The sequence below is a fragment of the Hylobates moloch genome, unplaced genomic scaffold (genome assembly GCF_009828535.3).
Source record: "Hylobates moloch isolate HMO894 unplaced genomic scaffold, HMol_V3 SCAFFOLD_15, whole genome shotgun sequence".
NCBI classification, from domain to species: Eukaryota; Metazoa; Chordata; class Mammalia; order Primates; family Hylobatidae; genus Hylobates; species Hylobates moloch.
Genome location: NW_026652290.1, coordinates 10,149,009 through 10,160,737, shown reverse-complemented (window position 1 = coordinate 10,160,737; position 11,729 = coordinate 10,149,009).

Genomic DNA, 11,729 nt, shown 5'->3' with positions numbered 1-11,729 from the left:
TTACTGTATTAGTCCACTTTCACACTGCTATAAAGAGATACCCAAGACTGGGTAATTTATGAAGGAAACAGGCTTAATTGTCTCATAGTTCTGTATGGCTGGGAAGGTCCCAGGAAACTTACAATCATGGCAGAAGGGGAAGCAGGCACGTCTTAGACGGTGGCAGATGAGAGACAGCATGTGTCAGCACAGGAAAAACTACCATTTATAAAGCCATCAGATCTCATGAGAATTGGCTCACTATCTTGAGAACAGCATGTGGGGAAGTGCCCCCATAATCTAATCACTTCTCTCCCTCAACACATGGGGATTACAGGTCCCTCCCTTGACAGGTAGGGATTACAATTCAAGATGAGATTTGAGTGGGGACACAGAACCATACCATATCACAGCCCAAATCAGTATATATCAGGATACATTCCTCATCATAAATATTAAATTTAACATTAAAAATAGCACCAAAAGTATCAATCTTCAAAGTGATAGTCTTCCCATGTCAACAGCAAATTTGAAAATTCATGGCTTTTTTGTAAATTTTAAAGATATGAATTTCTTTTTCACCCTGGAATAAGAATATCCTTCTCTTTTTTTCCAGATAAATTCTTCCTTTGTGTCCCCACTGCTCCTTGCACACTCACACTGTATGTGATTTTTCTGTACCTGTCTTTGTCCCCTAATCTCTGAGCCCCTGACAGCTATACTGTATCTTACTCACCTCTGATTTCTCAGTGTGCATGCAGGACCTGTTTCATAGTAGTGTCTCCTCAAATGTTTTTTGAGTTAACAAAGTAATGCATAAAGTCTCAGAGAATTTGAAATACAGCCCGTTGAAGCATGCTGTTTCACAGATCCCTAAGGCATTGATTGTTTGTGATGAAGATAATTTTCTTAAGTGTGTGAAGGTCTCTTTTATCTGATTTCATTTATTCTTTCCTCTACCATTAATCATTTCCTTGTCTCTTTCCATTTTAGAGTCTCTCCCATCTCTCCTACATTAACTTAGATGTGGCTGTGTGATAGAGCTTGCAGTGCATTTTTTCAAGTTCGATTTAGCACTCAGAATGTTACAAAATTCTTACAGGTTTTGAAGGCATGGGCGTTTGTTCCTGAACTGCAGTGGCTGTTCTTAACTTCACAAAATACAGGTTCTCAGTCCCTCAAGGGTTGAACAAATAAAGATAAACTTCTAAAACTTAAACATGGGAAGTATGCCTCTTGTGTCTGCAAAATAGTCACATCATATATTCCATTATTTCTGCTTTCAAGACCATCTCAGTCTCACTCATATGGTCTAGACACTTGACCCTCAGACACAATTTATCTCCTGTCTATAGGAAAAACCATCATTTAGTTACTGAGATAGGGACTAATATACAAAATGTCTTGGCTAAGGTGGCTCATGCTTGTTACTCAGCACTTAGGGAGACTCACTTGCGGCCAGGAGATGAGCCTGGGAAACATAGCAAGACCCTGTCTCTACAAAAAAAGGCATAAAATTAGCCAGGTGTTGTGACTCATGCTTGTAGTCCTAGCGACTCAGGAGGCTGAGGTGGGAGGATTACTTGAGCCCAGGAGTTTGAGGCTGCAGTAAGTTATGATTACACCACTGTACTCCAGCGTATGCAACAGAGCAAGATGCTGTCTCAAAAAGAAAAAAAATTTAATTTAATTTAAAAAGTAAAATAAAAGAAGAAAAAAAGTAAAGTCTCTTTTCCTGGCCATTTATTACCTTTTCGTTTTCTTTCTTTCAGTGGTAGGTAGAGATGAGCCTACTGGTGGTGACAGTGAAAATAAAAATAACCTTCACTTCCAGCTGTCATTTGAAGAACACAAGGAACCTCTGAGGCTCTCAGAAGAGAGGTTTACCTGGGCCTGAGGCCAGGGCCCATATTAGGGACTCCATTCAGAACCAGAATCAAGCAACTAGCTCCACATCATCAAAAAAGACGAGATGATTAACTAAAAATTTTCATCTATAGCCCTGAAAATTTGTTTTTAGTCAGTCTCTAGTCTTTTTGTGGAAAGTTTCTGATGCCTTATACTCTGTTACAACACTAAATCTGGCAGAAACTTTGGAATAGAAAAACTGTGGCCATTTACGGCAATATCTGGGTATTTCCAAGTGAATTTCTCAAATGAGAAAAGTGTATTTCTGAATCAGGAATTTTTTATAGAAAGGTGATACATAAACAAAAATACATTTTCTCTTTATGATATTACTGTTACTCTGTAGGGTTAGACTTTTGCATATCTGGAATTCAAGAGACTGTTTCTACCTTCTTGGATACATCTTCCAGTAGGTAATTCATCCTTAATGTGTATTGAAGGGGGACCAGGATATACATAAGTGACAAAGGCAAGATAAAACATAAGAGATTTAACTGAATGTCATGAGCTTCTAAGGAAGTAGTTTACAAAAGATTGCAGAGCAGAACTTGGCAAACAGTAGCCATGGGCCAAATCCCACCACCACATACTTGTGTACCACTTGCAAGCCAAGAATGGTTTTTCTATTTTTAAATAGTTCCATTTTAAATAGTTATGTAAGCACCTATATTATACCCTAGAATTTGTCTCTTGGACCGCAAAGCCTAAAATTATTTACCATATGACCCTTTATGGAAAAAGTTCGCTGACGCCTATTGTAGGGAAATGATCTGGAGATATCAATAGGGAAAAAGACCAACGCAGAACCTAATCTCCTCCTCCCCAACTGTGGTAGAGTTGGCTGAATAAGCCCCCCACATCTGTCCACATCCTAACCTCTGGAGCTTGTGAATGTGTTACCTTATATGGGAAAAAGGACTTTACAAATATAATTGAGTTAAGTATCTTGAGATGTGAAGATGATCCTGAGTTATCTGGTTAGGCCCGATATAATCACGAGAGTCCTTATAAGAGTGCGGAGGGAGGGTCAGGGTCACAGTCAAAGAAGGAGGTGTGACGGCAGAGGTGGAGGTTGGAGTAATGCAGCCATGAGCCAAGGAATACAAGCAGCCTCTGAAAAAGGCAAGAAATAGGATTCTCCCATAGTGTTTCCAGACGTAACACAGCCCTGAGGACATCTTTCTTTAAGCCCCATAAGATTCATTTCAAACCCCGGCCTCTAGAACTGTAAGATAACACATTGATGTTGTTTGGGCCACTAAATTTATGGTAATTTGTTGCAGCAGCAATAGATAACAAACAACTTTTTCAGCCCTACACTTCCAGGGTTGTAGAAGAATCACAGGGTTCACCATAGAGTCTCACGATGTATAATGAATTCCCATAGGCCAGCTGGGTAAGAGGAGAGGTACAGTTGTAAGAGGAAGTTCAGAGTGTAGAACATGCAGACAATCATAGAATTCTAGTTTTAGAGAGCACTTTGGAAAGGAAGAGCTCAGTTGTAAGGTCAGTTGTAAAGAGAAGAACTGCAAAGTAGAATATGGCTAAAAGTCAAGGGGACGAAGATGATTGCAAGATGTGGGAGATCAGATATGGTTGCATTAGCTAGCCTCAGGTTCTGTGTGGCCTCTGCCCAGGTGTCTAGCTGAAACTAAATGATATCCACATTGGCAGAAGAGCAGAAAGAAGAGAGCCCTAAAAATTATCAGGGTGTGTTTTTATGTCAGCCATATAAACCATGTGACTTTCTGTCCAATTAGAATCCTTAGCTCCACTTACCTCTCAAATTCAGATGAATTTTCCTCCCCCGAACCAAGAATCCATCTGCTTATTATAATTTCTGTAATTTACACACAGTGGCATTCTTGGCAACCAGTTATTTATGGCAGATACAACATTTAGAGTTCAAAATTATGTCCTTTTTCCAGAAACGGTTCATTAAACAAACCAGTATCTCTTAAGACATTTCTCAAATTATGTTCACCAGTGACCACCCCTTGGAACTGAGGAGCTATAAACTTCAGGAAGTGCCTCCTTAAAGCATTTAAATTGAGTGCAGAGCACATATTAAAATTCAAATTTGGAGTGAGTTTCTGCTTGTGTTCCTAGCCTTAAAAGAGACACCAGTACATAGAATTCCTGAGGCTTTCTCAGAAATTTGAGTCCACAATGGTACAGGGCTCACAGTTAAAAATTATTTGTGAACAATATGAACATAAAAATGTGAAAATCTAAAGCTAGCTTTGGAAGTTCTCTCCAAATCCCTGAGTAGTTTCTGAACTTTCTGAACAAACTTACATGTATGTGCAATGATCCACAATGTTCCTTTACCCAGGATGTCTTCAACCACAATCACCAGCTCCCTTTAGGTGATGGGGACCACAGACAAGATTTCTTTAGGGACCAGCAAGGCAGCAGATGTTGCTAAAGTCCTCCTTGACACGCAGAATGCCCACATCTGCTCCTTTGCCTAACGCTGAAAGGATTCAAGAATGCTGGTGTTTCCTGGGTGGAAATAAAACAGAACCCTGGGAATCAACCTGAATCAATCTTGATAGCCTGCAAATGAAAGAGGCAGGCAGTTTATTAATTGAATTTCACTGCTGTTAATGCACCCAGTACTTAAAGGATATTTAGTCAGGTAATTTCTTATTAGTCTGTTGTCACAACTAGATTCTAAGTTTTATGAGGTCAATAAATTTTGTCTCGATATTCCTAGCACAATGCCATATCTTAGCATGTGCTCAGTAAACATGTGCTACATGAATGAAGGAATGTTAAGTTTTCACATCCAAAAGCTTTTTTTGAAATGCAGAGGAAATTTTGGTGTTGTTGCCATTGCTGTACAAGGTGGTAATACTAATTGTATTATTTTGAGTTCTTTTCTGCAAAGCTAATTGAAGTTGCCAAAAGAGAATAAAATGCCTTCTTTTGGTGAAAAATGAACAAATAAATACAATTAACTCTTGGTTATGTCTGAAAATTTCTATTATTTAATATGAAAAAAATTTGTGAAAGGGTAGAATGTTTGTAAAGCACACTTTTTTTTTTTTTTTAATCCACCAAGATCCCTTGACGTAGATTCTGGAGTTTCTACTGGCACTTCAAGAAGTGTTTACTGAATAATTACTATGTTCAGAACATCAAAAGGATTATGTCCCCTGCCTCAGTCAGCCAGAGAAGATAAAAAAGTGCATAATGGCTATTTAGCAAAGCATAATGTGGTACGAATGAGACTGAAAGATACGAAGTGTTAGGACTTCCGAGAATAAAGACAAAACTGGCAGCTGGAGAACACAGCCATGGAGCTGCCTCCATTTCCCTGAAGTATTCAGTTTTAGTGAGAATGAAGACTCAGCACACAAAGAAAGCCAAATAAATACACCTTAAAAGTAAACATGTATCCATTAGCCATCTTTCCTCAAAGCTGAACACTTATACTTCCTGTGTCAGTTGGCAAACAGCAGATGGCAAACAGCAGGTACTCACCGTATTTGCCTTCTTTTCTTGGAAAGGCGGCCTTATCAATACAGTCGAGTTACCAGCACACTAGATTATTTATTGTTTACCAAAGCCCTTTGTGGGTAAATAACATATTCTCATATATATATAAGAATCTTCCAAGACCAGAATCTACCATCCTAGATTAACAGAAAATGTCTGTCTGATCCAGGATTTTGGTCCATTTGAAATCATCTTAAATTACTATGTCACTATACCTTTCTGAAATATCCACAGGGATCCTAAAGGTGGGCCCAAAATGTGATAAGAACGCTGACAGAAAAGTGGGGACTGATGCATTTCATCTCTAGGAAACAGCCAGAGAAAGTTTCAGAAATGGAGTAATTTACAGACAGTGAGTAGTTCCTGTTGGCTACAGGCAGAGGGCATGTTAAGGGGAATGGTGGAGATTACATCTGGCAAGCTAAGTTGGATCTAGTTCCTGGACTTTGAGAACTAACTGGCTGATGTGATTGGCTATTTGTCCTTAGGCAATGGAGAGTATGGAAGGTTTATGAGCCAAAATATGATCAGCACTGTGCTTCAAAAACAGTTCATCTGGATTGGAGAGGGTAGAGTCTGGTCATAAGGGATTTACCAATACTGAAATAGTTTGGTTGCAGAATCAAGAAGCTCTGACAACTGATTAAATGTTGATGAGAGAGGAGGGTGCAGCCAAAGATGGCTCCAAGAGTTCAAGCCTGCATTATTTAAACTTTCAATATTATTAAAATCATACCAGTAGAGGCCAGGCATGGTGGCTCATGCCTGTAATCCCAGAACTTTGGGAGGCCAAGGTAGGTGGGTCACCTGAGGTCAGGAGTTCAAGACCAGCCTGGCCAACATGGTGAAACCCTGTCTCTACTAAAAATACAAAAAATTAGCTGGGCGTGGTGGCAGGCACCTGTAATCCCAGCCACTCAGGAGGCTGAGGCAGGAGAAACGCTTGAACCTGGGAGCAGAGGTTGCAGTGAGCTGAGATCGCACCATTGCACTCCAGCCAGGGCAATAAGAGTGAAAAAAAAATTATACCAGTAGAATTAATAACATATGAGGAATACTGTTACATTTACATAATGTTTTACATGCATTGTCTTGTTTAATAGAAATAATTGAGTTGATGGGGTTTTTTGGGGGACAGTGGGTTATAGCTGACATCTGTTGCTTTTGCCTACTTAGCATACTTTTCCCTTTCACTGATTTTTTTTCTATAGATAACTAAGCCTTCCTGCTCTGAGTTTATGTGATTGAAGCTTATCGATAACTCCCCAAATCTTATACTTTAATATAGCACATTTCCACATTTGAGTCATGCTATTGGTTACAGGATGGCCAGTGTCCTGGGTTCGCCCAGTGAAATTCAACTGTAGAATTTTTGATGAAACTATTGGGGAAGACAAGTTCTCCCTTTCTGTAGTTTTACTAAGCCAGTGAAGGAAAGCCTGGTGCTTATGGGAGCTATAACATGGAGACCCTGACCTAGAAAGTCAGTGAGCGCACACACACACACACACACACACACACACACACACACACACGTGAGAGAGAAAGAGAGAGGATGGTGGGAGGGAGTGAGAGAAGAGGTGAGGAGAGTAGACTTAATTTCTGATAATACAATTGAGTTCCTGGATGTAGCTCAGGAGTCTTTTGGCTGCACAGGAAAATTTATTCCTCTTTTTTCCCATATAAGCCGGTTTAAGTTGCATTTCCATCATTTGCAATCAGAAGGACGCTAGTAAATATAGTGATCATATGTTTGTTTGACTTGAACATATAGAATTTCAGGTCCCAGAATAATATTCCAGTGGACTATAACTCAGAAGAGAACTTGTAAGCAGGAATACATATTTGAGACTCAACTGCATGAAAGTAGTATTAAATATCTGAGAGTGACTAAGATCCACAAGAGAAAGAATGCAGAGAATGAAGAGCAAGATAATATACATAACAACAGGAACTGAGAAAGGCAACTGGAGTAAAGCAGGAAATGGTCCTCAGGGCTAAGTAGAAATCAAGTAGAATAAAGATTGCCACTGGATTGGCAACTGTAGGTCATTGGTGATCACTGAGGTTGTGATTTGTAGAGTCATGCATCTTAAAAATAATTATAAGAGGATAAGAATTTCCCCTGTATATAATATTTTATTTTATTCTCCATTAGCATTTATACAAGACTAAGACACTATGTCTTAGTCATCTTTAATACTCTGTGTCTGACACCCAACAGGTACTCAATAAATGAAAGGATAAAAAGAAAATTGGGAGATGTATGTGTAGAGTGTTTTTATTTATGAAAATGGATTTTGTTAAGGAAAACATGCTACTTACAGCACGCTTCAGGTTGAAATCTAAGAATATGCCTATGGCATGACAGCATCCACAATTTAAAGCTGGTAGTTAGGACTAATAAAGCTAGGTAGCTGCACAGCCCCATGACTGTGAGAGGGCCATAAACCACTAAAGAGGTGAGTTATATACTCAGACACACAAAGTAATCATCACAAAAGGACAAAAACATCTTCTTTTTGACAAGTGAAGAGGAGATGATATGGTTTGGCTGTCTCCCCACCCAAATCTCATCTGGAATTCTAGCTCCCATAATTCCCACATGTTGTGGGAGGGACCTGGTGGGAGATAATCGAATCATGGGGGCAGTTTCCCCCGCATACTGTTCTCATGGTAGTGAATAAGTATCACGAGATCTGATAATTTTATAAGGGCTTTCTCCTTTCACTTGGCTCTCATTCTCTCTTGCTGCCACCATGTAAGAAGTGCCTTTCGCCTTTCACCATGATTACGAGGCCTCCCCAGCCACATGGAAGTGTGAGTCCATGAAACCTTTTTCTTAATAAATTATGCAGTCTTGGGTATGTCTTTATCAGCAGTGTGAAAACAGACTCATACAGGAGACAATCCTACATCATTAAGCTCTTAAATAATGATGGGTAAAATCTTGTCTCTAGATCCATTCTCTATTTTAAATTTTCCTCCTTATTTTAGAAAAGAAATGCATTTTTTGGAATAGAATGGAAAATAGGCCCAGTCATGCATGTCAAAACCAACCAAATGGCTGTGATGGCCTGGAGTACTGAGTGGAGGATTGTACGGCTCCATGAAAAAGAAATGATGGCTCTGGTTGATTACTGATGTCTGCCATGGTCAAGGGAAGTGGAAAGGATCTCTCATTTCATTTAGGCCTCTGCCCAAATAACACCTCATCAAAGGGGCCTTTCCTGGTCATTTTACCCCAAATTATTTTTATTCATAACACTTAACATAATCCAATATTACATCACTTATGTATGCTTTGATGTCTGTCTTCTCTTCACTGGAATACAAGCTCCACCAAAAGTTCACTGCTGTATCCCCAGCTCCTAAAACAGAGCCTATATTAGTCTGTATTCATGCTGCTGATAAAGACATACCCGAGACTGGGTAATTTATACACGAAAAGGGGTTTAAAGGACTTACAGTTCCACGTGGCTGGGGAGGTCTCACAATCATGGTGGAAGGCAAGGAGGAGCAAGTCACATCTTACATGAATGGCAGCAGGCAAAGAGAGAGCTTGTGCAGGGAAACTCCCTGTTTTAAATCTATCACGTCTCTTGAGACTTACTATCACCAGAACAGCATGAGAAAGACTCACCCCCATGATTCAATTAGCTCCCACTGGGTGGGAATTCAAGATGAGATTTGGGTGGGGATGCAGCCAAAGCATGTCACAGCCTGCCCAACATTTGTTGAATGAATGAATGATATTCATCCTCTGTATTAGCCAAATTGGGCAAAGCTAAAGTTCATCTTTAAGACTATGTGTATTAGCCCATTTTCACACTGCTATAAAGACTGGGTGATTTATAAAGGAAAGAGGTTTAATTGACTCACAGTTCTGTATGGCTGGGGAAGCCTCAGGTAACTTACAATCATAATGAAATGCGAAGGGGTAGCAAGCATCTTCTAACCCTTTGATAGAGAGAGAGAGAGAGGAGAGAGAGATTGAGAGAGGGAAAGAGAGAAAGAGAGAAGGAGGAACAGTCAAACCCATATAAAACCATCAGATCTTGTGATAACTCACTCACTGTTACAAGAACAGCATGGAGGAAACAGCCCCCATAACACAATCACCTTCCACAGGTCCCTCCCTTGACATGCGGGGATTATGAGGATTACAATTCAAGGTGAGATTTGGGTGGCGACACAGAGCCAAATCTGTAGAACTCAGATAGTGTGGAACACAAACAGCTGTACTCCCCTCAAAAATTTTAAACTATCTTTTACCAGTACTGACTTCCACTGAAAATTAAGTTTTAAGAGCAGACAAACAAGCATGCTTTCCCTTTCTCAGAGGCTATATTTGGAACTAAATCACAGGACCACCCACAGAGCCGGGGACTGGGGAAGATATATGTGTGTGTTCTGTGTTGGCTCTTTCACCTTAATGGAAGAGCTGTTTAAAAGAAACAACCACAACCTCGAGAAAGAGTGAGAGCAATGAATCATAACATTGCTGTGATGCTAATTTAAGATTCAAAGGGTTTAGTAGGCACAACTGTCAAACAGCAGGATGAGCAATGCTGGGCTGATAAGCCTTCATTATGAATGAGTGAGCACACATTTACCAAGCAGCAGGACAGAAATGCACAAAAGAAGACCTTGGTTAAGTTTATTTCATTGCTCAGGATTTGGGGACAGAGTGTAAGAATCTCTGAACTAAGTCCCACTTTCGTCGCCCATAACTGAATGCTCAACTTCCCTAGGGGAATCTGTTGTGGAAAGAAAGTTGACACTAATTCTTCTCTAGGGGAATGGGTGTTATGTTAGCCAACATCTGGAAGACAGGGGATGCATCAGAATTAGGGAAGAACAATGAACACTAAATGTTAGGGGTCAGGACAGAGGTGGGAGCCACAAGCAAGGCCAGTAGGTGGAAATCAAGGAGAAAAATGAAGAGAATGGGGAGGTCTGGCAGGTGTGTTTGTGCCTGTAGTGAATAGTAACAAAAGATTATTATGGAGATTGGGGAAAGACCATAAGAAGAGGTGATTCCATGGCAATGTGACTGCAGTCAGGGAGGGGTAAAGGATTGGTGGGTGGGAGAAAATGGACACATGTGTTTCATTTCATCATAATTTCTATCTGCATAACGTCCAAAAAAGTTAAGACAGCATTCAAGAATAGAAATAAATTGTAGTGCAGCTGTTAAAATAGAAAAAAAAAATTAAAACAGGAAGGAACAGGAAACAAATTGACTCAATGCCTAGGAAAATCTGGTTATTTTAACTAGGCATTGACTTTAGCTCTGACTTTCCTAGAAGCAGAGGGAAAAAAGAAGACAATTTTAATAGCTGGCAGTCCAAGAAAAGAAAGCAGCCGGATGAAATGAAACTTTAAAAGAAATTCAAAATAAAAAGAAGTGAATCTGCCTATAGGAGGAGATAGAGTACCAAGTTGTAAGGGAAGATCTGACCATATGGAAGGCAGTGGGGAAACTGAGTGTGGACGTGTCTAGGGCCACATCATGTCTGCTGCTTGGGTCTTTTTGTCCTCCTGAAGCTGGCTCCCCGTGCACCCTTATTTCTCACTATACAACTTTCACTCACTGTCTGTCCTTTGCACCAGCCTAGATGCTGTCTGCAGCATGGTTTGCAGACCTCTCTACACCCCCTTTTCTGCTAGGCTGTGTACAATCCCACCCTCATTTTTACTTTCTGGCTTTTACTGGTTGTTACTCTGGGTGATGTCACAGATATTGGGAAAGTTTGGCATCTCCCGCTGACATTGAAACATAAACCATTCCAGACTTTTGTCCTTAACTCCCCACGCCATGGATGGTATAGAGCCCGTCTATACACTGTTTCATCCCTCCTTGTATCCCATGAGTAGAACCCAGTCTGTCTCTCATCTTCGCCTTTCTCTGGAAGGCTGTATGGGCTCCCACATGTATATACTAGGACCCAGGGAGTGCCATCTGCAGCCGAACCATAAAGGTGGGGGTGTCACACTTTTCCCTCTCTTTGGTGGCCTCCTGAGTCACGTTAACAAATTCCGATATTATTCTTGCCACAGTTTATTGTAATGCTCTTTATGCTTCATTATGATTGCTTGTTTAGTCTGCCAGCCTTTCTACTATTCCCCTTCCCCTCCCCAAATACCAGAAGCCCTAAGCTGAGAAGGCCAGCTTGTGCCTATCTGGTTTGCTGTGGCATCCCCAGCACTTAGCCTGGGCTTACATTCTCAGGGGCTTTGGTAAGTAAACAACTAAAGGTCACGGAGGAAATAACGAGAAATTCATTAAGAAGCAACGAGAGGGGGCAGGAGATTCCAATAGAGGTTCCCAAAGT